This window comes from Papio anubis, chromosome 9, assembly GCF_008728515.1.
Source record: "Papio anubis isolate 15944 chromosome 9, Panubis1.0, whole genome shotgun sequence".
NCBI classification, from domain to species: domain Eukaryota; kingdom Metazoa; phylum Chordata; class Mammalia; order Primates; family Cercopithecidae; genus Papio; species Papio anubis.
The window spans coordinates 16,310,538-16,338,205 of record NC_044984.1 but is presented as its reverse complement, the minus strand read 5'-3'; the positions used below and the strand labels follow the sequence as shown (position 1 = coordinate 16,338,205).

The 27,668-nt window shown below is 34.2% G+C and overlaps 1 long non-coding RNA gene across 1 annotated transcript in view; it reads right to left on the bottom strand.

The window, feature by feature from the left end:
- Window positions 1–950: 950 nt before the first annotated feature.
- Window positions 951–27,668, bottom strand: part of LOC116268838 — a 42,900-nt gene continuing 16,182 nt past the window's right edge. The window contains exon 3 of the long non-coding RNA XR_004176013.1: window positions 951–4,093. This is a non-coding gene — a long non-coding RNA (uncharacterized LOC116268838). The remainder of the gene's footprint in view (window positions 4,094–27,668) is intronic.

Below are 27,668 nucleotides of genomic sequence, written 5' to 3'. Positions count from 1 at the left end.
CATTTTAACTCCCATTAAGACCATATTTTATTACGATAGATTTGATTTTCACCCTGTGATCATTTCTTAATTCAAGAACCATTTTGCTATCTGAAAATAAATTGTTAGGCCTTATTTATTTTTTCTAAATTCTACAATTCTACTTAAGAATGAAATAATTTCTTTCTTAGTATATTTTCTATTCTTTTTGATTACTTAAAGAAAAGAGTAGTATTTTTTATACTGTGTGGAAACTTTCTCAGCCATATCGACAAGTTTATTAGGTACGCTTTCTATTTTCCAGGTTATTGCAGAAGACAATATTGCGAATCTGCCACTATATAACAAGTCTCAGTTTTCTTTCCACATTTTAATACCTTTTTATAAATAAACTTTATGTTTTAGCATAGTGTCAGACTTACAGAAAAGTTACAAAGACAGAGAGTTGTCTAGATCTCTCCCCCAGTGTTGCTTATAATCAATATCTTACATTAGTGTGGTACATTTGTTGTAACTAAAGAACCAATATCAGTATATTTCTATTAACTAAACATAACATTTTATATGAATTTTACTAGTTTTCCGCTGGTCTGTCTTCTGTTCCAAGACACCATCCAGGATATCTGCTGTACTCTGTTAAGGCAAATCCTCTAAAGTGCACTTTTTTTTTCATTTAATTTTTAAAATTTTATTTATTTTATTTTATTTATTTATTTATTATTTTTGAGACCGAGTGTCACTCTTGTCACCAGGCTGGAGTGCAATGGCGTGATTTCAGCTCACTGCAACCTCCACCTCCTGGGTTTGAGCGATTCTCCTCCCTCAGCCTCTGGAGTAGCTGGGATAATTATAGGCATGCATCACCATGCCCAGCTAATTTTTGTATTTTTCGTAGAGATGGGATTGGGATTTCACCATGTTGGTCAGGCTGTTCTTGAACTCCTGACCTCAGGTGATCCTCCTGTCTTGGCCTCCCAAAGTGCTGGGATTACAGGTGTGAGACACCAGGCCTGGCCAAAGTGCACTATTTTTTTATTTGGAATCTTTAGCCCCTACTTAGTGTCTGGTATTTTAAAATAATTAAATATTTGTTGAAGTAAACCACACAGATAAAACAATGATTTCAGCACAGTTTCTGACCCTGAAACATCAAAATGCATTATCTCTCAAAACTGAATAGCCACAGAAAAAATAACAAATTTGTGGGTGGCAGCATTAAGCATTGAAGTTCATTTGCTTATACTTCTTATAAATATGTCTGTGAATCATCATAGTAAACCAACCAGAAATTAATACTTTTCTGAAATTATTAATTACATCTGCATGTGTATGTCTCTCTGTCAGTTTCTCTTAAGTTTCTTTATTAGCTTGTCCTTGGTTGGCTGTAATTAAGAAACGAATCCACTAGAGGCATGCTCAGTTTCTTCTGATTGCTCTAATATATCATTTTCATTTTTGTTCTTTTAATTATATTTCTTCAACTAGATTTCTACAACTACAAGCTAGAAAGGTGAAAGTTTAATAAACACTTAACCACCCTGTTAAAATCTAATATAAAATTTAAGCTATGTTGGGCTCAGTCCTTGCTAGTTTAAAAAGGAGATGGAAGAAGAGGAAATCAATTTTGCTTTCCAACACTGTGAAGATGATTTTTAGTAGTACTTAAGAACTAAAAGAGGAAAAGTGATTGATAAGGCAATTAAATGATAAAAAGTATCAGGCAAGCATGCAGAAAAAGTACCAATGAGGAAAATGATCAAGTGTGCTTGATCTAAAAAAATTACAGTATCAAGTTATATAAATTATAATTCTTGAAACAGAAAAGAAATCTGTTCTTTGCCTATAATTTTTTAAATGCTCTTTTTAGGAGACAATCACTGCGGTTTTGCCTTCTCTTTCTCTAAATTTTTCCTTCCCTCCCATTAGTGTCATGATTTTTGAATAAAATATTTTCTTCATTATCCATGCCATATTTTCCAATTGGTTTTATGACTATTGTTCAGGAACTTAAAAAATATTAATATTAATAATTATCAATTTCTTTTGTTTTTCATCATTTTCTTTACAATTATTACAGGTATTATGCAAACCAACCACATTATTATGGAGCAAAGTACAGTCTCACATATACTAGACAAAAAATTAATAGTTGTTATAGATTGTGGGCATTAGATTAGGATAGTATTTCACATCTAGGTGAATCCAAGACTGCAGTTTCAATAAGATAGTCTATACTATTGAGCCTTAGTGACTAAATTAGTGATATTAAATTAACTTTGTGGAATATAAGTCTTTCAGGATACTAGAGCATTATTTAGAAAGTTGTTTTTCTAGATGCAAAAATTTTGACATTACCTAATAGTTTAAACTATTAATGTAAGTATTAAATGAGGCGCTGGACTTTAGGAACTCTATTCATGGTATATGAATACCTTGAAACCTCTTTGACCTGCTTGCTTCTTTCTTGCTCTTAAACATATTCCGTCTCTGTTGCACTTTCAGCTGATTGTCCTCGTTCTCTCAATAAATAAACTCTTACTACTTGTCCCACTGCATTGTGACACACTATGCTTTGCTTAGTAGATTCACTTTAAATATTTGCCTAGAGGGATCCAGCTCCCACAACTGATCACCATTAGCACTCTACACGGGCCAGCTGCAGATGCTATACGAAAGATGCATTCAGACAATGATGTTTTAGCTACTAAGATGAGAAAACTATTCAAAAGATATATGTTAACAGTATCTGATTTGAATACAGATGTAAAGTAGCAGGTTTTAACACCAAGTTTGTAAAAGCGACTAAATATATTTTGAGACATTTTAATTATATTTCATGTTCATTATATTGGCATTTTAAAAGTACCCTGGGATTAGAAAAAGATCTGAAAGACATAAAGAAACTGTTTTCATTATTAAAAGATGCCATTAAATACTGATGTGTTTAATATGCAGATCATTATTACATATTAACATTGTAGACAAATCTGTTTGAGATTTTTCTCAATAGGTAAAGGAATTGATGATTATAATCAAATAAGTAATAAATACTCCTTGGACTTATAGTACTGTACTGGGTTCAAATTCGTTAATTTAAACTCAGTAATTATTTTTTGAATGAACTAGGTGAAAGTACAATTTAAGGTATTCAGAGAAAACAAAATCAATTTAGTTTATCCTTCAGTTAACAATCTAAACCCCCATCATTAACTACCTCCCCTCCCCTCACTTTTCTGTACTCTCATAAGTTATAATTTAACTCTATTTCATAAAACTTACAAAGCCTAATGTAACTGACAAAAAACATGAAATAATGCTAACTATGTTCATATCCAATTTATGACCAATCTCAAGTGGGTCCCAGCATTGCCTAGGAAACATACGAAATCAGTCATTCTCTCTCCTCCTTCTTCATATGACTATTTCTGACCTTTGTCTTTTTCCTCATGCCTTAATACCCCCTTCCTCAGTCATAGCCCTCAACTTTGCATCCTATTTCCCTCAGAGGCCCCTCCTCTGACTATAGGCAGAATCTGTGATCTACTTCTAATAAGGAAAATATGGGAAGGGAATGGGATGTCAATCACATTATAAGGAAAAGGTGAAGGGATTTTGCAGCTGTCATTAAGATCTCTAATCACTGAATTTTCCCCCTAATTTATTTATTTTCCTTACCTGACAAATAAAAATTTATATACAGTGTTTATCAAGTACAACATGCTTTGAAATACATATACATTATGGAATGGCTATTTAAGCTGATTTACATAAGCATTATTTCTTATATTAGATTGGTGCAAAAGTAGTTGCTATTTCTGCCATTACTTTTAACAGCAGAAACCGCAACAACTTTTGCATCAATCTAATACTTATCATTTTTGTGGAGAGAACACTTGATTTAGTCAATCTAATAGGAGCTTACCTGGGTCGGTCTGATTTAATCGGGGGAACGTTTTTAAAAGCAGTCTAGGCCTTCTCTGAAGATACACTCAAAGCAGCAGAGAATCTGTCTGTTCCGCGTAAGCTTTGATGAAGCAGGCCTTCACGAGTTCCGCAAGCGTAAGGAAATACATTCTGCTAACCACCACGTGAGCTGGGACGCATACGTCGAGGCCTGGAAAGAAACACAGCCGTGACTGACACTTTGATTGCAGGCTGGTGAGATTCCAAGCACTGGATGCAGCTATTTCTGACTTGTTGGAAGTGTGAGATAACGAACATTTATGTGTCGTTTTTAAGCAACTAAGTTTGTGGTAATTCTTTTATGCAACAATAGAAAATTAATATGGATGGTTTCTTCTGCAAGATTAAATATCATATACACATCTACCTGACTCTGAACTCATATAGTTTGCCTTTCAATTATTTTATTTTATTTTTCTTTTGAGACAGAGTCTCTCTTTGTCACCCAGGCTGGAGTGCAGTGGCACCATCTTGGCTCACTATAACCTCCTGCCTCCCGGTTCAAGCGATTCTCCAGCCTCAGCCTGCCAAGTAGCTGGGATTACAGGTTCACACCACCAAACGCAGCTAATTTTTGCATTTTCAGCAGAGATAGGGTTTCGCCATGTAGGCCAGGCTGGTCTTGAACTCCTAGTTTCAAGTGATCCACCCACCTTGGCCTCCTAAAGAGCGGGGATTACAGGCTTGAGCCACCATGCCTGGCCTACCTTTTCACTAATAATTAAGGATGAATCTTTTTCTGACTGTATTTAAGGGTTGTATGTTACATACCATATCTTTTAGCTACTCAAGGACATTACACCCTTTGTGTGTGTGTGTCTGTGAGTATGTGTGTGTGTGTGTGTGTGTATCTGAAATTCCATATTCCCTTTCTACCATAAACCCATTTACTTGTTCCCCTTTATAACAGTGCACACATTTTTAAAAGGTAATCTATATAAATAAATGTATACTTATTGTATATGAATTTATATGTATGTAAACTTTTAGCATATATATGTGTGTATCTGTATGTACTCATATATGTGTATACATATATACAAAAGACAGGCTAATTTTCTTATCTTTTGAACCATGTCCGATTAACACTTCATGCTCACAATCACTGCATCTGTCTTTCACCTTTTCACAAAATTTGCTCTTATCAAGGTCAACAATAACTTTCACGTTCCCATGTCTGTTGGTCAATTATTAGTCTTTATCTTTTGTGACTTATCAATAGCACAGAGTACTGTTGACTACTTGATCCTCGAAACGCTTTATCCAGCTTCTAATACACCACACTGATAGTTATTCTCCTATCACCTTTATCTCTTTTTCTCATTAGTTACTATTTCTTTCTCATCTCCATGGATGTGAACATGTACATATACCCGTAATTATCCCATGAGCTTTTTCTCCTCTATTGACATTCATTTTTAGTAATCTCACCGAGGTTCATGGCTTTAGCTACCATCACTTTCTGACAACTTCTTCGCAAACTGTTTTAGCCTTGGTCTATCTACTGAACTTAAAACTTGTAAATCTGACACTTTCTCAGTATCTCCAGTCATATGTCTAGTAGGTATCTCACATTTAATATTCACAGATCTCCTAAAACTACCTTCATAAAGTCATTAGGATATAATTCATTTCACCCCCTCTGTAACGTGACCCAATCCAATTTATATCATCTATTTGAAACACTGCAATCATATCCTTTCAGGTCTCTCTCCTGCACAACTAGAAGGTTATATAGAAATGTAAGAGTATCTCTCTCTCTTCTGTTTTAGCCCTTGCATTGCCCTCTCATCATGACCAGAGGAAACCGAACTTTTCCAATGGCTTTCAAGGCCCTTCACAATCAAGCTCCCCTTGCTGTAGCTACCCTGGTGTCCTTGGTTTACCACCCATGTGCAGGTCAAAATTCTGCCTTTGGAACTTTTCATTGGTTGTTCTCTTTTCCTGGAATACTCTTCTCCAGATATCCTTTACCTTTTAAAAATCATTGCTTATATGTCAGCTTGTCACTGAGACTTATCTGACCACTTTATTTTAAAATTACCATCTGCTACCTATCAAGACTTCCATTGCCTTTTCCTGATCTTTATTTTTCTAATCAATTTACCACCTTATAATGTGCTACATAATTTCATCTTGTTCATATATATATATGTATATATATATACACACACACATATCTAATTAGAATGAATGCTAGCAGGTTTTCAATATATTTCTTGGATAAAGAAAAGACTAAAGAATGAATACATTGATGAACAAAAATTAGGACAATATTCAGTTTAGAAAGTTTTAATAATATTTTCAAAGATAAAAATAGCAGAGCTAGTATTCTAATCTCATCTTTCTGGTTCCAAATCCTGTGTGTTTAAATGCAATAAGTGCACTAAGTTGAAGGGCCTGTCCTATGTTTTGAAAGTACAAAGATAGAACTTAGTAATTATACACAGGAGTTTGCAGCATACTGAAGAATTAAACAACAGTGATAATTGTTTATTAGATGTTTTATAATAAAGTCTCCCCAGGATTACACGGAAAATAATATGTATATTGAGTCTTTAAAGATTAGGAGTTTTCTGGCTGTTCGCAGTTTATATGAAAAGGGGAATGATCTTTTCAAAGATATTACTAAAAGAGAGAAAGAGTGAACTCTTTAGGTATTACCAAAGTCCAGGGTAAGTGGAGAGAATGGGAAGATGGCTTTAAGAAAGACAAAGCACGGTCAGATTCCAAGACCCCCTCCCTCCTATTTCAAATATTAATCGATCAAACGTAGCAAATAAGACTCTTCGGCCAGAGACAACATTTCTCAACCGTAGAATCCTGTGTTGCCACTGTTAACTCATTGGATGTCTCTGGAGAAAATTACCATATAGTAGGCACACTAAGCAAATTTCCACCTTAATTACCATTAGACCTTTACGTCAGCCACCAACTTAACCCTCTTTGACTGGTTTAGACTTCTGGAAGAACTTTTTTTGCTCTGTGTTAGTTGTCAGTCCAAGAAAGCCATGAAGAGAATAAGAATTAAGAATTTCTTAAGACGAAGTCCCAAGGTGAATGTGATCTCACTTAACATCTTCAGGACTCTGTCCTATGTGAACTACCTGCGAGTCGTCTTCTTCTCCTTGCACTAGTGGGCAGAATGGGGATGCTTCCAGAGATCAGATTTCCCACGAGGAACTATAGCCCCAGCAAGAGGCAGTGAAAGGATTTGTCTCCAAATCATTTATTGAGAAATGAAGCAAAGAGAATCCTCAATTTATTTTTTTCATGAAATTAAATATAAGGTATTAAAGCATTTTGAACAGAAGGATGACATCTGATATTCATTTTATAAATATAGAAGGAAGAGGAAGGGGAAAATTCATGCTAATCTGGATATTTTGAGACTAGTTTGATGTGACTAAATTTGATGACAATCTAAATATAGGCAAACAATGAAGAAGAAAAGGAGACAAATATGAGAAAGAAGTAAGGTCAGAACCCGCCCCCCCCAACACCTACACACAAAAATAAGCACAAGGACAATTTGGATTATGCAGGCTCTGAGAGAGCAGGGATATCAGATTATTCTCAAATTTCTCCCTTGACAACCAGAATTACTAGAAAAACAAATTAGGTTACATATCTTTAGTGGAAAGAAAAATTCTCCGTACCAGCAACAGTTAATGTCTTACAGTGACTAGTACTTTGTCAGGGCCCCTCCAAAAAACAAAAGAAACCCCAAAACCTGTTTGATGTACTAATTTCCTTGAATGAGGAAATCAGCTCCCAGTTAAATATAAAAAGAATTATGTTGTGAAACATATTGGCCAATCTACTAATTTCCTGAGCATCACTAGGCATTAGCTGGTTGCCACACAACTACATGTTCCAGTTGAGAAAATTCTCTCATGCTTAGCAAGGATTAGCTTTTTGACATCTTTGGGGAGCTTCTTTTATTATTTAAGCTTCTATTTAACAGACCGTGGTAATTTTACCTGAAGAGATGTAAAAAAGCAAATTAGATTAAATGATTAAATTATGTTCAAAAATTGACATGATTCATTTGGATTTAAATGACAGCACACTCCAATTATTACGTGGCTGGATATAAATATTTGCTAATTTTCTTGTGTGGATAATTGTAATATTTTAATAGTTATTCTTATAATTTGAAGAGAAATTACCAATTTATGTGCCTGCTTTAATTTTTAAATGAATTCTGAGTATAATTAATGTATCCTTGTGAATTTCAGGTTTTCTGTCGCTGAGGAAAAAGCTGCTTAAACATTAACGCTGCATCCATTCTGATAGTGTTGGTTTATTTAGGGGGAGGGTATCTTAAATTCGTAAGATGAATTTAAGAAGAATGGTGACAACTTTCTTTTCTGTATTCTTAATCATCTGTCAAGACAGCATAGTGATTAAAAGTGAGCCACAAGAGTCAAATAGTCTTGGCCCTAGATCTCTGGGTTTGCACTTACAAGTTGTGTGCAGCAAACAAATTGTTCTTGTAGCATGCTTTTAGCTGCAAGTAACAAAACTACGGATTCAAAAAGTGTTATTATTTTAAAAACGTATTATCTTACATAACTAGAATTCCAGTGCTAGGCTAATCTACAGACACAGAGATGCCCCTATTCCCTGCTTCTGATATCTCTTCAACTATACCCTTCAATTTTCCTAACAAATCCCTGTAGTCTGTTGAGTAGTTCGGTGATTTCCGTAAGATCCAATTAGTCTGCCTGTACCTTAGGATAAGAAAACAGAGAGCTCCAGTCATTGCTGGCAGCCCTCTTATACCCACAAAGGAACCAGGCTTAGCATCAGGCCAACACTGAAGTCTGTGTAGACAAGTGACACACCCACACTTGGGCCAGAATGAATCAGCAAAGGAATTCCATTCAGTACTTGTTTTAGACTAAATAACATTCAGCTCCTGGAACTTTGGGATACGGTGATCTTTTTTCTGAAATATCTGGTGGTATGGAAGAGAAATGGATTTTTTTTCCCACATGATGGAGTTCTGGCTTCTTGAGGACACCAGTGAGCTGTTCATTAAGTGCACTTAGAGAATTTTCTGTCTCCATACTTCTGGTTATATGAGGTAGTTAATTTCTTTATTGATCAAGTCAATGTGAGGTCCGGAGTGCTTATGTCTTGCAGCTGAACACTGCTACCAACAAATTTCAAGTGGCAGACCCAGAAATCAAAACCCAAGTCTATTTAACACTTCTGTTTTCACTTTACCTATACTACACAGTTACAGGACATCAGAAGAAGACAGAAGAGAACTTAGGCTCTTTGTTCCCCAAGTTTCTCCCCTTTGAGTTTCTATGAATTGACTGCATCAATCTATAAAAACTCATACTTCCTCTCTGCACATTCTCAACATAAAGATAACCTCTAACCTCAGACTTCCAGTTATATGAGATAATTAATTTCTTAATAGTCACCCTGTTTTCTTGACTCTTTGGCCACAGGGTGTTTTAGTTGTCTATGTCAACGACTCTGATATATGACTATGTTATGTCCTGTTGATTTCCTTATACTTGAATATATTTTGCTTCACTGAACTCTCCTAAATTACCCATTTGAGTACCCATTCACTGCTGGGACCCTGACTAGTACTGCCGCTGGTATTACTTTTGTCAATTTTCTTTTTCTTTTCTTTTTTTTCTTTTTCTTTTTTCTTTTTTTCATTTTTTATTTATTTTTTTTTTTGAGATGCAGTCTCACTCTGTTGCCCAGGCTGGAGTGCAGTGGCGCTATCTCGGTTCACTGCAACCTCTGCCTCCCGGGTTCAAGCCATTCTCCTGCCTCAGCCTCCTGAGCATCTGGGATTACAGGCCCATGCCACCATGCGCAGATAATTTTTGCATTTTTAGTAGAGACGGGGTTTCACCATGCTGGGCAATCTGGTCTTGAACTCCTGACCTTGTAATCCGCCCACCTCAGCCTCCCAAAGTGCTGGGATTACAGGCATGAGCCACCGCGTCTGGCCTATTTTTTCAATTTTTGAAAAGTCAGTTCTCCTTTTACTGCTACTAATTGTAACCTAAATTTTGATTTTGCATGTTCAAGTGTTTTTGCAACTTTTCTTTATCCCAGACCAACTGTCATCTCCATGTCTTCCCTTCCTGCAGCTCCTTGAATCTCTTTTGAAGAGGCCATATTTTCTTCTATATTACTGAGATCTTTCTTTAAAAATTTTAAACATGTTTTCTAGTTTTTATAAAATAATACATGATTTTGTTTGACCCTTAGAATTCTCAGGGAATAATATTATTTTAGTTTGTTGACATACATTTTGACAGACCTAATGGATGTATGTGTGCAATGATTTTGGTCACTTAAATGGGTGCAGTGGCTCATGCCTGTAATCCCACCACTTTGGGTGGCCGAGGCAGGTGGATCACCTGAGGTCAGGAGTTCAAGACCAGTCTGGTCAACATGGTGAAACCCCATGTTGACCATGGGGTTTCAAAAATACAAAAATTAGCTGGGCGTGGTGGTAGGTGCCTGTAATCCCAGCTACTTGGGAGGCTGAGGCAGAAGAATCGCTTGAACCCAGGAGGTGGAGGTTGCAGTGAGTTGAGATTGCGGCATTGCACTACAGCCTGGGCGACAAGAGTGAAACTCCATCTCAAAACACACACACTGCCAGGCGTGGTGGCTCACTCCTGTAATCCCAGCACTTTGGGAGGCTGAGGCGGGCAGATCATAAGATCAGGAGATCAAGACGGGTGAAACCCCGACTCTACTAAAAATACCAAAAATTAGCTGGGTGTGGTGGTGGGCACCTGTAGTCCTAGCTACTCGGGAGGCTGAGGCAGGAGAACGGCGTGAACCCAGGAGGCAGAGCTTGCAGTAAGCCGACGTCGTGCCACTGCACTCCAACCTGGGCGACAGAGCAAGACTCCGTCTCAAACACACACACACACACACACACACAAAACTGATTCTATGGTTTAAGAAATTTCCCACAGTGAGCTTTATCTTTTAAAAAATTGACCAGAAATGCGTAACACCAATCTCCCTGGCAGACTTGTCACAGGTGTGTAATACAATCTCTAATGGCTAAATGAGGTCATAGGCTTTACCCGGAAGCTATTTCTGGTGGGAGTGCCAGTAGAAGTGTCTGGCTTCTAGGCAGCAGCCATGGAGTTTGGGGCCCAGCACCAGTCATTCAAAATATAATCTTTATGGCCAGCTGCAGGTCAGTGGGGTCTTCACTGGAGCAGTCCAAGGATCTGGCAGGAATTGACTCCTGGGTGAAAATCCACCAACCTGACTCTGGCTCCTTTGGAGATTCTAAGAACTACCTATCTATAAAAAATATTTCTCTTTTTGTTAAATTGGTTCTTTTGTTATAAATACTAATAATTATCAAAGGTTTGTTATTCATACCAAAACAAAGATTAATCTGTCCTGACACTATTTTTGCCAACAAACAAATCATGTGGATTTGCTTTGGCTTTACTCAATACAAACTTGAGTATTAGGGGAATTTCTTTTTTGATATTTTTTAATCTGATGTCAGATTGAAATGCCTAGCTGTTTGCTCAATTTCTTCATTATTCCTCTCTGTTGATCAGAATTGAAATATTATCATATCCATCTTCCTGGTCCTCTGACAGACCAAATTGATTGAGTACATTAAAAATTAAAATTCCTAGGATACACTGATTTGAAGAACTCTTATTTTCTCTTTCCTACTCTTGAGCATTTTGCTTGGAACTGTATCATTCAACATGTGCAACCTCTTACATTGCAAACTCTCCCAGGTTTGAACTACTCTTCTGCCTCAGGTTCAGCCTCAGCCTCCCAAGTAGCTGGGATTACAGGCATGTGCCACCATGCCCGGCTATTTTTTTTTTTTTTTTTTTAGTAGAGATGGGGTTTTGCCGTGTTGGTCAGGGTGGTCTCGAACTCCTGACCTCAAATGATCCACCTGCCTCGGCCTCCCAAAGTGCTGGAATTACAGGTGTGAGCCACTGTGCCTGGCTGAGATTGTACTGCTAAATAAATTTCTCCATTCAGTTTAATCTGCGTTGAATTTTTTGAAAATGTCTCATATATTTTAAAGATACATTATATACAAAATAGACTGTATTATGTAATATAAATATTACATATAGTGTAATATATAAGTATATTGCTTGATGATGGGGATATGTTCTGAGAAAGGCATCATGCAATTTGGTTGTTATATTAGTTGTATAAATTGTATAACTATAACTATATATTACAAACCAAGAGGTAAAAGCAGCTTACTACACACCTAGGCCACTCGATATGACCAGCTGTTCCTAGACTACACACTTGTACAACGTGTGTCTGTACTGAACGCTGTAGGCAATTGTAACATAATGGCATTTGTGTATCTAAACTTGGAAAAGGTACTGTAAAAATGCGATATTATAATCTTCTATGACCACCATAATATATACAGTCTATCACTGACCAAAAATGTTATGCAGTACTTGACTATAGATGCCATGTGTTAGTTTTCTAGGATGCCATGACGAATTACCATAGTCTGGAGGAATTAACACAGAAATTTATTCTGTCACAGTTCTGAAGGCTAGAAGTTTGAAATCAAGGTATCGGCAGGATGGTCTTCCTGTGGAAGGATCTAGGAAAGAATCCTTTTTTTGCCTCTTATAGCTTAGATGCCTGTAATTTTTGGTTTTCTTTGACTGGCTGTGTGACTCCAATCTCTGCCTTTGTCTTCACAGCCTTCTCCTGAGTTTGTGACACTGTCTCTAAATTTTCTTCACCTTATAAGAGTGCTAGTCATATTGGAGTTACCCACATTCCCACTCCCAGTCAGTATGATCTTACTTACCTTAATATGATTCTATCTACACAGACCCTATTTCCAAATAAGAGTCACATTTGTAGGTTACAGGTGGACATGAATTTTGGAGAAATATTGTTGGACTCAGTAAAGTATGTAAATTGCGGTTTCTACCTTCACTGTTGGATTCATCTTACTTTCCTACCCTTATTTCCTTTTGCCACAATTCATTCTCAAGTTTTTAATCTATGTAACTGTGAAACATGTATCTTTGTAAGATTTATTACATCCACTTTGTTTTAAAATTTTGAAGATATGAAGATGGGGATAAAAAGTTTTAAAGTTAATCAATCTTTTAATCTTCTCTCAGATTCTTCCAAAATATTAAACTAAAAGTTTGGCCATCGTTTGAAGGAATGGAAAGTTTAAGGGCCAATTATGATGAACTCTGGGATGAAAGAGTAATACTTATACTAAAATTACAAAAGCCGAAATTATAGAGACTAAAAAAGCAAAGGTGAAATTCTTTCCAGATGTTCAGCTTCAACAATCCTGTCCCTGAATACAATCCAACAATATCAGACTACTGGATCAAGATAGGGAAGCAGAGGTTGCAGTTCTGACCTTACTAACTGCAGTATAACTAAGCTGGTAACTTAACCTCTCTTAGTTTTGGTGTCTCCAATTGTAAATTGAGAATAATATTTACCTTGCAAATATGCTGTAACTTAAATTATGCAATTAATGTAAAAATAGATTGTTCAGATTCTGGTAGTTTATCCTTTAATCAACTTTCCTTTTGAGAATGTGTTGGTAGTTATTACTTGTCTAAAACTGTATTTACTTTGTTGTCTTTCTTCAAAGTTGCTTTCACTGGGTTTATTTTTCCAGGTGATAGTTATTAACTTTTAGCACACTGAAAATGATTGGAAACATTATAAACATAATTTGTTACATTATCCAATCAAAAGAAAAATTAATTTCAATGGTAATGGATGGTTTGACAAAATTTGAAAATGATTCACTGTTAAAAGTATTGTTGGTTAAAACTGTTTTCCTGAACCATTTTAAAAATTGCTAAACCATATATCTTATTAATTCTGTCTCTCTAGAGAACCCTGACTAATATAGATAGATAAATGGATAGATAGATAGATAGATAGATAGATAGATAGATAGATAGATAGCTGTCTATATACATAAGAGTGGGTAATCATACATTATAACTACATACATATCTGTAGTTATGGCAAATAACTATATATATATATCATACAAATAGACGTATAGATAGATATCAGAGAAACCAAGTCAGTGTAGAAAAATATTCACATTTATTGACCATATGTGAAGAGTATATGGGCATATTGGTATACATTGTACTATTTCTTCAGCTTTTGTGTAAATTTAATTCAGCCTTAGTTTAAAAAGCATACATACACGTCTCTAATAATTTGACAAGCTGACTGTAAAATGGCTACTTTAGAACAAAATATCAAAAATATCCAAGTAACTCTTGAGATAAATAAAAAATGGTTAGGGAGAATAAAATAAGTAAAATAAATGAGAAGTAACAATTTGAGTGATCTGAGATGTGTTAAAGATGCCAAATTTTCATTGAATAGTTCTTTGAGAGATTAAAACAACTTTAACCAATACATTTTCGCCTGCCATTGAAAAGAAAATTAGCACTTACTTAACTCTTACAGATGAAAATTGTATTAGTTTGATATCGAGTATCTGGAAAAACATAAAGCAAATATCTGTACTATTAGAAAAACAGAAGAAATATATCCTTTAAAATCAAGACCACTTATTAACTTCACTATCATCTTTTCTGCTAAATATTTAAGAGGGATTCTACTCCAGTGAGAAAGAAAAGTAAATAATTAAATATATAAATATTGAAAAAAATAAACAACACTGACATTATTTGTCTACATAAATTTATTTATTTTTTTAAAAGGAAAATAGAGTTGGAGACTTAAGCAAGACAGCTTTATATAATACCATTATACAAAAAAAATTCAATTACCTTAAAGGACAAAGAGTTAGTAAATATTTCAGGTTAAAATAACCATATTTCACCTCCAAGGGGATGACAATTGGCTCTAGGAGCTGAAGAAATTCTTAGGTATTAAAATTGTTCTGGGGCCTCCAACTTAACTCAATTCTACTTGGAAAAAAAAAGGCTAAAAAGCTCTTGGAGTGAAGTCGCTTATAATGAAAAAACGTGGTTGAAAAACACAGGCTGAAATTATGGAGTAACAAATGAGTTCTCAGTAGCTTAGAACTCAGCGTATGACTGTTTTGCTCATGCTTCATGTTTTTGCAGGTCAGCTGTGGCACTGCTCCCCATTGTGTTTGTGCTGGAGCTCAGAATGCTAAAGCAACATCCATTTGAAAGTTTACCACTGGAGAGGAAATAGAACACATCACGTCCTGGCTCTTAAAAAAATTTCTGCTCAGAAGTAACATATATATGTGTGTGTATATAGTGTAAATATATGTGTATATATGTATATATACATATACATATATACATTTGGTATATATACATATATACACATATATGTACATTTCACATGCACATATACATGTACATACATATGTACATGTGAAATGTACATATATGTGTACATCTACACATATGTGTGTGTATATATATGTATCTATACCAAATGACCAAGCCTGATCTCAAAGATGTAGGTAAATATAATCCTTTCTCTAGGAACATAACAAGCATTTTCAGACAATAATACTGTCTGCCAAATTAAAAATGATAGCAAATTATATCATTTAAAATATCAACTGAGAAATAAGAGACCTAGGAGTAAATATTATGAAAGATATTCCAGACTTTTATAGATAAAAATTTAAAATATCATCAAAATATATTAATAACAAACGAATTGCTTTACAAATGCAATTATTCACAAATTGATACACAGATTTAATTCAGCCTTAGTTTAAAAAGCATACATACACGTCTCTAATAATTTGACAAGCTGACTGTAAAATGGCCACTTTAGAACAAAATATCAAAAATATCCAAGTAACTCTTGAGGAATAATGAAGTGAAAATACTTGCTATACCAGATATCAAAACTACTTTTAACTAAACCGTATTAATTCAGTAATACAATGTGATTAAAACCTCATCAGCCTATATATGAACTCTCTTGGTACAACAGAAGTGGCATTTCAGTTTAGTCAGGAAGAGAGCAACTACTCAATAAATAGTGCTGGGAAAATGATTCATTAGAGGGAAAAATCAGATTGGTTCACTGCCTCACACCAAACAATGAAATTAATTGTACATATATCACGAAGTGAAAGATGAGAAGAAACATTTTGTAACCATTGGAAGGAAATGAAATAATAACTTTAGAACTTTAGGTTAGAAAATATTTTGTACTAAAAATAATCACAAAGGAAAATATTCATAAATTTACTACATTACGGTTAAGCCTTGTTATTCAGAAAAAGATTCTACAGAGATGATTAAATGACTAGGTACAACCTGGGAGAAGCAATCTACAAGTCATATAATCAGGAAATGGTATACAGAACATAAACTATTCTTGCAAATCCATGAGATGAACAACACCATTTAAGACTGTGAAAAGACAGTTGGGCAAATTGCAGTAGGCATTTCATGGAGGTAGAAATAAGAATGGCCAAACATCATAAAAAAGTCATATCAGTATTAAAGAAATGTATATTAAAACCACAATGATAGATCTATGAGACAGAAAAAATTAAGTCTGTTGACTTTAATATTGGCAAGGACACGGAGTAATAATAGCTTATACATACTGCTGATGGATATAAATGATAGAATTGAAAAAGCCAGATATGAGATTTACTTTTATGTTCCTGGTGAGATAGATATGTAGTTATGGAATTCTATCATATTTTTAACTATCCAATATTCAATGATTCAATAGTTTTAATTTTTCTCTATTTTTCTTTCAAATATATGCCATTTCATTTTTAATGCTTAGGTTGTCGAATTGTATATTAGAAGAATGTTTGGTTTTTTAAAATGTAAAATGTATGGGCCTTGAAAACAAAACTCAAAGCTTAGAATTGGATTCTGCCCCAGTTCTTTAGACTACATATGGAATAGAGGCTTTAGGTGGTCTCATTGCATACTTTGTAATTAAAATACAAGCCTATGTGGTATTTAAAGCAGGTGTGAGCACAAACTGTTAATTGCACGATAAATTCATTCTCTTGCACCTGAAGAGGATTCGTTTGTATGCACATTTTCAAACATATTATAAAAGCATTACCAACATATGCTGTATATGCTGTACTATTAAGACACAGAAGAGGCAACAGCAATTCACCAGTGTAAGTGTGGTGCAGGTGTTAAGTGGCATCACAGATATGATATGACTGAGGAAGTACTGTAATTCAGTGAAACAGGTAGAATTATTTCCTGGAAACTTTTTTCCAAAGTGTTCTATAGTGCTAGATCATGCAATTCAAGATATTATAAAGATCGCATTACAGGGAGACAAATTAAAAGATAAGGAGCAAGAAATTCACCTCCATCAGGTTGGAAGTTACAGTTCTTTTTTGAGGTTTTGAACTTTATCTTGAACTTTGATAAAAGTTTGATAAACCTGTTTATCACCAGGAAAGCAATCATTTCTCCAGGAGATCTTGATATTAGATGTTTAGATGTTTACACCTATCTATTACATTAAAGCACTTCTCTAGTAAAAGGTAATGAACCCCAGAAATCATTACATGGAAAATGTTAAATTCACTCTAGTTATTTTTAATATGGTATTTACAGTAGGTTGAAATACAGCTAAGCTAGGCTTATAAAAAAGTTAAAAATTCAAATGATTTTGAATCCTTTAAGATGTGTAGACTTTAAAAACTGAGATAAGATATTCCTTAGACATAAGATTTTGCCCTTTTTAAATTTCATCAGGTCTTAGCCATTGACCTATTAAGACCATAAACCCTTTGTGGAAATTTTAGGGCAGACTCCTGTGGGTTGGTGTCAATCTCTGTGATGTTTCTTGAGAAATTGCTTTGGCAAGAGAAACAAATGTTGACTACTAAACCCAGAACTGATTTGATAAAAGTGGTAACATAACATGACCTTCACAGTTTTCGCAGGAAGACAGTTTTCTGTCAAGGGTCAAAAGCAAACTTAATAAGCAAATAACTGAAAATGTAAGTAAACATAAATAGATATTAAGGATACAAAAAAGGAAGGTAAAGTTTATATGAAGCAAGCTATGTCAAAATGAATTTCATGTTAGCGGTTTAATGGTCTTGTTATTTTATCATGTCTGGGATGGTTACTTTTATGTGTCAACTTAGCTGGGCCACAGTATCCAGCTGTTTGGTCAAACATTATTCTGGTTGTTTCTGTGAGGGTATTTTTTGGATGAGATTGACAATGAAATCAGTGGACCCTGAGAAGACTATGTTATCCTCCATAACGTGGGTGGCGTGGCCCTCATCCAATCAATTGAAAACCTTAATAGAACAAAGAGTGACTTCCCCTGAGCAAGAGAGACTTCTGCCAGCAGATGGCCTTCAGAATTGAATGACAACATTTGCTCTTCCCCATCCACACTGCAGGTTTTGGACTTGTCAGCTTCCATAATTACATGAGCCCATTCCTTAAAATAAACCTCTCTTCTTTATATACACACAGGCATCCTATTGTTTCTATTTCTCTGGAGAATCCTGACTAATATAATGTCTATCTGAAGCAACTCAACCAATTTGATTTGGGTGAGATGACCTCCTACAAGGTAAATATGACAAAATTAGTATAAGTATGTATAGTATATATAACTATAGAGTGAATTGACATGGCCTGGTATCTGAGTTTAACATAGATTCAAATACACTACAATGATCCAGGTTCATAGTGTTCTTCTCCATCAACAGCCAAGTCACCTTTCTTGATTCCATATTGAACATGGGCAATCCCTAGCTGTATCCCAGATTAAAGCCACTTCTTCATTTGTAGACTTCATTCAAATTACTTAGAGATAATTATGTAGGAAGAAAATGTTTTTATATGCTTGCTAAGCTTTTGAAGCTCTAAACAAACATGTGTTTAAAAAGTGACCACAGCCAGAGCATATTGGTAATTAGTTACTTGATAAGTCAGATAGAAAAAATTAATAATTGTTATGAAGTCTGATCTATTTAGCTAACAGGCTTCATAAAAGATAAGAAAAGTCACTGACAACACTGAGAAAAAATATTTGTCATGTCTCCGAACACCAAAAAATAAAAGTAATAAAATTATTTAACTGTTAGTTAATATATTGACCAGGTATGGTGAGCAAGCTGCCATCTGGGACAATAGAAAAATTTGGTATTTGATTTCTGTATGAGTCATAGATAGGCCAGTGGTTCAAATCATAAAATGAACTGTTTTTTTTTTCTATCTCTTCATTGTTTCTTTTCCACAGTGATTTTTTTTCTAAGACAGTGATTTCTCATGGCTGTAAAGATACTGGGATACATTATCTCACGTTCTTTCCACTTCCAATCTCATAAGGGAAAAATAGGAATATCTTTTCTAGCCACATCTTGATTCTCATTGGTTTTGAAAGAATGATTATGTGACGACTATCACTTAACTGATTACTCTGTGACGATCTCCTTGGTTTAGGCCTGAGAACCATTCTCTGCTAGCCGGGAGTGAAGCCCTTTCCGAAGCACAAGGACTAAGAAAGGAAGAGAAATCCTTCGCCCAAAAAAGCTAGGGTAGGGTTCCATGAAGAAGGACAAAGGGATACTGAATTATCATACATAGAATTTCCATTCGAAACATAACAAAATACAATTACACAATACTACAGCCAAGGTGAACCTAATTTATGTTTTTTTAAAATTCAGAAAATAATTCCCACTAGAATATATATTCATATCATTTCATAAATAACCGCACAGTAGAGGACAGCTGATGGGTGTAGAAATATCCTAATAGCTATTTAAAAGTTTAATAAAGGATTCATTGTGTAATAGCAACAATATAAGTAAACTTACCTTTTCTACAAAGAAAATGTGATATGCATGTTTACAAGGACATACATAGAGCTCCAAATTTAGGATAAAATCTGGAGTAAAGCAAGGATATTTCATTTCCGTAAACATTTACAGAAACCTAACATGCACTAGGCACAGTGTTAAGTGTCAGGAGTACAACTGTTATCTGCTATAAATAACATTTTAGCTGAGAAGATGAAATGTTACACACAAAAATGTAAAAGTGGACAATGTCTAATAAATGAAAAGTATGTCAGTGGTACAGGCAATAAGTGAAATAGAATTTGGACTATGAAGTAATCATCTTCAGAGGGAATGGTCAGCTAACAGGAAGAAGGAAATATTTGGGTACTCACAGGAGAAGATTTAAAACAAAAGGAAATTCAGAATCAAGAAGATCTAAATTAGACAAAGTCTTGAATGTCAATAAATTGTTAAGACTAAGATAATTTAATTTTTAATTTACATGAAAAATGTTTTCAGTTCAGGAAACTTGGAAACTTGATTGCATATTTTAAAGCAACACTAATAGTTACCATCATTTATTTTTTCTCATTTTAAACAATAAGTTCTTATTTTAAACAATAAGTTTAAAAATATGTTTTAAATTATTTTTTCACTGATATGAAAAAATATGAAGTTTCCAGAAAATATATTTAACTTTTGCCACTATTGTGAGGAAAGTACTCTAGTATCTATTAAGATCTCTTCTTCTGTCTTAATTAAATTTAAGCTCTTAAATTTGCACTTTATTCAATAAGAGTACAATGCACATTGAAATAAGTATTGCACCCATTTCCCTCTGAACACCCCAAAGTGTGTCTTCAGCATATGAAAGGTATGATTCTTCAGAAGGAAGGTAATGTTCCAGCAGGGTCTCTTTAGTATAAGTAAGAATGCTTTTAAAGTATTCTGTTTCCTAGTTTCCAAATTTAAAGCTCTAAATTAAGCTCTTTATCCTTTTCTTTACTTAACTTCCTTTATTTTTCCAGTTTCTTTCAGTATCCATTAAAAAGTCAAAATATTTGAAAAAGTAATCGATTAATCTAAGAAAATTGAAAATACATAGAACTGAAAGGAAAAAGCAAAATAATTTGATCTGTTGTTATTGTTTTATAATTATGTGACGTGTGCATGAAAAAATCACTTCATAAGTTTGGTTATATCAAACATTTAGTAGGAGACGTATGCTAGCAAGTATGTGACTTTTGACACTAGGCTATAAAAGGCAAGGTAACTTCCTATTTGTCTCTCTTAGACATCTTACTGTGATTTAAATTAGCTGCCCATGTCATAAGGATACTCAAGTTGCTCTGTGGAGAGATCCACATGACAAAAACCTGAGACCTACCAACAGCCAGCAAGAAATTCAGGACTGTAGAATTGTAAGCCACTTTGTAAGCAGATCCTTCTGCTCCTGTAAAGCCTTCAGACAACTGCAGCCCTAGTGGATACTTGACTGCAACTTCATGGGAGACCTTGAGCCGGAACTATCCAGCGAAGCCATTTCCAGATACCCAACTTTCAGAAATTGTACAAGAGAATAAATATTTATGTTTTTAACGCCAAAGTTTTAGGATTTAGGATTGAGGATTACCCAGCAATAGGTAAATAATATAAGATGACTGTAACATGATTAAGTAACTATGATATTTATAATATTTTTACCCAGAGAATGGATATGATTAGATTTCTAGGATTCTGTTAAAAGCAACAGCAAGCATTTACCAAACACCAATTCTGCGTCAGATTGTACAGGAGTGATATGATTTGGTTCCCGACTTTAAATTGAGAATAGAGGATATACACTAAGAAAGTATTGGAAAGCAATTGATTTTGTTTTGGAGAAACAGATTTATGAAATAGGCAGCACTCTGCAGCAGAAAAGTCAGCATGATGGCATGAGTCAGGGAAGGCTTCCAGAAAAGACTGGAGTTGAACTGTTTTTTGACAAATCTGTGAGATTCGCACAGAAGAAGAAAAAGGGAGGTTATTCTTCTTTAGGAGTACGACATAATCAGAGATGTAATGATGGAAACAATATGTGAGCAATCGTATAAATATAAATTTATCTACAGTAGAGACTGACTTGGGAAATAGAAATAAACAGATTGATAGAGCAGGGTCCTCCAGAAAGGGCCTGAATACTAGGCAGAACATTTTGATTTTAATAGCAGTCAGGGGACTTACAAATGATCTCAAACAGTGAATATACCTTGACATTTCTACTAGTAGGGAATGAGGTTTACTGCTGAGAGAACATATTAGATCATTGTACAGGCATAATTCTTAGCAAGTTCTTACTTATCTTGAACAGCAATTTGCCTTCTCTTAATTTCAGTACTTGCTCTTACTTACGTAGCAGAAAATAATTATCAGGCACTCTTAGAACATTTGCGTTGGAAAGAATCTGGAATCTGATCTTTTCCAACCACCCAGTTGATTCTTATAAATTCACATAAAACATAGCCATACATCCCATGCTTGAATAACTCCTGTGATGTGATTTTCAACCAGTTCTCCAAGCATCTGTATTTACTTTTAGACAGTTTTGACAAATGAAAGTTTGCCTAAAACTGTGTTTGTCTGTAAACACAGGCCCCAGTTTTAGAACTTTGAGTCACACAATTTAAATAAATAAGTCTAATCCCTCTTCCATATGGCAAGCTGTTAACTATTTAAAGATGGCGTGCTCCCCTTGGAATTAGGGGATAGAAAGATTCCATTCTTCCGGTTTTCCCTACGTGTCACGGCCTGGAATCTTTACAATGAATATTGAACAAGTTCCCCTCTGAACACCCCATAGTGTGTCTTCAGCATGTGAAAGGTGTGATTCTTTAGAGTCAGGGTAATATTCCAGCAGGGTCTCTTTAGTATAAATAAGAATGCTTTTAAAGTATTCTGTTTCCTAGTTTGGAATTTATATTTCTTTTTTTTTTTTTTTTTAATTTTTTTGAGACGAAGCCTCGCTCTGTTGCCCAGGCTGGAGTGCAGTGGCATGGTCTCGGCTCACTGCAGCCTCTGCCTCCTGGGTTCCTGTGATTCTTGTGCCTCAGTCTCCGGGTACCTGGGATTACAGTCATGCAGCACCTTGTCCGGCTAATTTTTGTATTTTTAATAGAGACGGGGTTTCACCATGTTGGCCAGGCTGATCTCGGACGACTCCTGACCTCAGGTGATCCCCTAGCCTGGGCCTCCCAAAGTGCTAGGATTACAGGCATGAGCCACCACGTCCTGCCATTTCTTTTGTTTATAAGTTGCTTTCACCAATTATTTATGCTTTTATTTAATATTTTTTTTCATTTCACCAATTCTTTAAGCTTTTTTATGGCAGTGCTGTCAAAGTTGAGTTTATTGTTCTCAAAATTCTCAAAATCTGTTTTAAGAATGCTGGATGTCTACCACATCTCACGGGAGATAGGTAGGTAGGTAGGTAGGTAGGTAAGTAGGTAGACAGGTAGGTAGGTAGGTAGGTGGTTTATTTGTGTACTGTAAGACCTAACAGGTCACTCTATTATAATTGAGGTTGCACTGATATGTCCTGCCAATCTAAATTTTGAGATCCTAAGTCTATCTACCTGTGTAGGGCTGGTAAAAAATTTAGACATTAGTACTCTAGCCACTCGTTATTACAATGAGGAACCTAAACTCCCAGAAAAATATTACTTGAATAAGCAAATGCAGTTAACTGTTCATAGAAATAGCAGAGTAACTCCAGCCTCATAATATATTTTCTGTAACTGTTTTTACTTTCTCTGCTTAATGTGGATTATGAGTATGAAGAATATGTGCTTTTTTCCTTGTCAAAAACAGTACCATTTTTGATAGATTTTTCTCACCCATTTCGGATTTACTCTATTACTGCTTTGGTTGCACTTGTTAATTTAACAATTAAATCTATTTTATTTACAAGTCACTGCAGCATGTATGGTGTGGCAGATCCAGTAAGACTGCATATACTCAGCTTTGTATATGCAAAGAAAACAAAGAAAACAAAGATCCAGAAAGAAACTAAGGCACAAAAATGCAACCTATGTCTTTTTCTTTATGGAGTACTTTTGGAAAAGTTTATGGAGGTAAAAATGCATGTAAACTAAAATTAACCATTTTAAATATACTATTTCATGTAACTTTAAAAATCATATACAGGTATGTTAACAATCCTCACGAACATGATATAGAATATGTCCATAACCTTGAAAAGCTTTTTTTTTTTTTTGCCTGAGTATAGTAATCCCTTTCCTCATAGAGAACTTGCTAAAAATTAGTTTCCCGACTCTCCCCATACATTTGTCTTTCCCAGACTATCATAAAATGGCATCAACATAATTCTTTCATTTAGCATATCATCGAGATCCCTCCATGCTTTTTGTATATATCACTAGTTTCTTCCATTTTGTTACTGAGTAGCACTCCATTGTATAGACATATTACAATTAGTTTTTATATTGACCAGCTAATGCACTGGTTGTTTCCACTTTGGGGCTAATATGAATAAAGCTGCTATGAATATTCCCTTATGAATCGGTTAGTGAGAATTTATTATCAGTTATGTCGGGACGATCTAAGGCTGAGATTTTTGGTATAGTAAGGATGTGTTTAACTTTATTACAAAATCCACAAAACTATATTCCAAGTGGCTACTGTAGTGCTACTGTAACAAAGTACCACATATTGAGTGGCTTAAAAAACAGAAAATATATTGTCTTACAGTTCTTCAGGACATAAGCTTGAAATCAAGGTCTTGGCAGGTTTGGTTATTTCTGATGCTTGTGAAGGAAGAATTTACACGGTCTCTCTGCTTGGATTGTAGATGGTCATGTTCTCCTTGTGTCTCTTCACATCATCTTTCCTCTATGCCTGGCTTGTGTACTAATTTCTTTTTATAAGGACACCAGTCATGTTGCATTAGGTCCTAACCTCAGGACCTCATCTTGACTTAGCTAATTACATCTGCAATGATCCTTTATCCAATTGAGGGCACACAATTCAATTCATAATAGTGGCTGTACTGTTTAGCATTCTTATCATCAGTGTATGAGATTTCCAGGTGTTCTATGCCCCCACCAGCACTTGAGGTTGTTGTCTTTTAACCTGTAAATTTTCTGATAGGTAAGTGTTTGTGGTATCTCATTTATGGTTTTAATTTGTATTTTCCTAATAGCTAATGATTTTAGCATATTTTCATATGTATTTTTGTCATCCATATAACTTCCTTGGCAAAGAAGCTATCCATATCATTTGTTCAATTTTTCACAGATGCTTTGTCCTATTAATATTTAATTGTATGATTTCTTTATATATTCTGGGTATGTCATTAAATATGTATTTTGCAAATATTTCTAGTGAAATAAAACTTTGTGTTTTTATTTTTTTTCAGAGCATCTCTGGAAGAACAGCAATTTTTATTTTGAATACATTCTAACTTATTAATTTTTTATTTTATAATTTGTGATTAACTTTGTTCTATGAGTTCTACTGAACTCATTACAAAAATTTTCTTCTACATTTTATTCTATTTTTTTAACGTTTTAGATATCCTAATTCTACGATTATTTCAAGTTAACTTTGAAATATGGAGTGAGGTAACATTTTAAATTCATTTTCTACCATATGGATGCTCAATTTTTCCAGCACTTTGGTTGAAAGAATTTTTTATATCTATTACTAATTACATTCTCTTGGCATCTATGTTGAAAATAAATTGTTCATATCTGCATGGTTCTACTCCTGGAATCTCGATTCTATTTCATAGTTTTATATGTGTATCTTTACACCAATACCTCACTAACTTGCGTACAACACTTTTAGAATAAATCTTGAAATTAAGTCACATTAATCCTCCAACTGTGTTATTTTCAAAATTATTTGGACTATTCTAGATCCTTTGCATTCCCGATCATAATACTCCATGATTAGCAGTTTGCCAATTTTTACAAAAATTAAATAATTTTATTTGGTTTACTTTGCACCTATAAATTGAGTTGAAAAGAATTATCAGTTATTGCTGTTTAGTCTTCTGATCCATGAACATGCATATTTCTCCATGCATTAAAGGCTTTGTTAATGCATCTTTGTAATGTTTTGTAATTTTCAGTTTAAAAATTGTGCAAATATTGTAAAATTCGTCTCTTATGTGTTTTAAGGTTTGGGATATTTTAATTTTTTCAAAAAACTGTAAAGTCCAAGTGTCCCATTATATATGTATTTACATGTGTATATATATCTGTGTGTGTGTATATATATTAATACAAGATCCATATATATACAATTATATATAGCACATCACTGATGTGTCTTTTGTTATTGCTAAACTCACCTAGTTCTATCCTCATTTATAAATAATTTGGGAATTTCTATTCAATAATATATTGTCCTTTCTAATTTGTATGGATTTTCTTTTTTCTTTTTTCACTTTCTTGCCTTATTGCATGGGCTAGAGCATCCAATACAATATTAGATAAAATATTAGATAAAAGCAGATACATTACATATTTCCAATTTGAAAGTTTTCCTATGCTATTTTGTTGTGTTATGTCCAAGGTTCATAATTTTAAAATGGTAGGAACTAGGAGAAATACTCCATCATGGCCAGAGGTCTGCCTCCATTTTTGGTTATGATTTTTAGTGTGATAGTAGAAGTAAAATTTTGGTACTTGTCCTTTATCAGATTGAAAAAGTTCCCTTCCACCTCATTCTTAGAAAACAAGCTTTCAGTTTGTCACTGTTGAGTATAATGTTAGCAGTGATTCTTCATATGTGACCTTTATTATGCCGAGACAATTTTCTTCTATTTCAAGTTTGCGGAGTATTTTTATCATGAAACGGTGTTAAATTTTGTGAAGTAAATTTTCTGCATCTATTGAGATAGCTATGTGACTTTTATTCTTTTTTCTGTTAATATGATATATCACATTAACTGATTTTCACTTGTTAAACCATTCTTGTATCCCAGGAATAAACCCTACTTGGTCATGGTGTGTATTTTAAGACTTTTTAAGAGCAATTTCCGATTCACAGTAAAATTGAGAGGAAGGTCAGAGATTTCCTCTATACTCCCTTCCCCAAACCATGGATAGCCTCCCACCATTAACAGTATTCTGGGCGTTACAATTGTAACAATTTGTAAAATTACATTAACACATCATAATCACCCAAAGTCCATAGTAACATTGTGGTTCCTTCTTGGATATATACTGTTTCCAATTGTTTGGACAAGTTTGAGAAAGACTGGCATTAATTCTTTAAATGTTGGTAGAATTCTAGCTGTTTCTAGACTTTTCTTTGTTTAAAGCGATAATTGACTCTTCTTGATCATTTGACCCATTTATCATATGTAATGTTCCTCTTTTATTACTTATTCTGATGTCTTCTTCAATATTAATGTAGCCTTTTAAGCTATTTAAATCTACATTTATATTATGTACCTTCTTTATGCTTTCACTTTAACCTATATCTTACATTTAAAGCAGGTGTTTGTAGTTAGAATAAGTTGATTCTTTCCATTTTATTCAGTCAATAAAATATCTGTCTTTTAATTGGAAAGTTTATATAACGTATCAATATCAGTAAGATTACTTTTTTATCTACCACCTTGCTATTTGTTTTCTATTTGTTCCATCTGTTTTTCCTTATTTTCCTGCTACTTTTGTATTAGTAGAATTAAATATGATTACATTTTTCTACCATTGGCTTATTGATATGTTATCATTTTTTATTTAATGGTTGATTTAGGGTATATGATATACATTTGTATTTATCAGAATCAAAATTTTAATGTATTATACAACAGTATAGTATATAGTTGGAACCCTCCAACTATGTAATTTAAATTTCTTTTTTCCAATCTTTATGTTATTACTTTTATAGATTTTTTTCTTTGTATCTTAAAAACCCC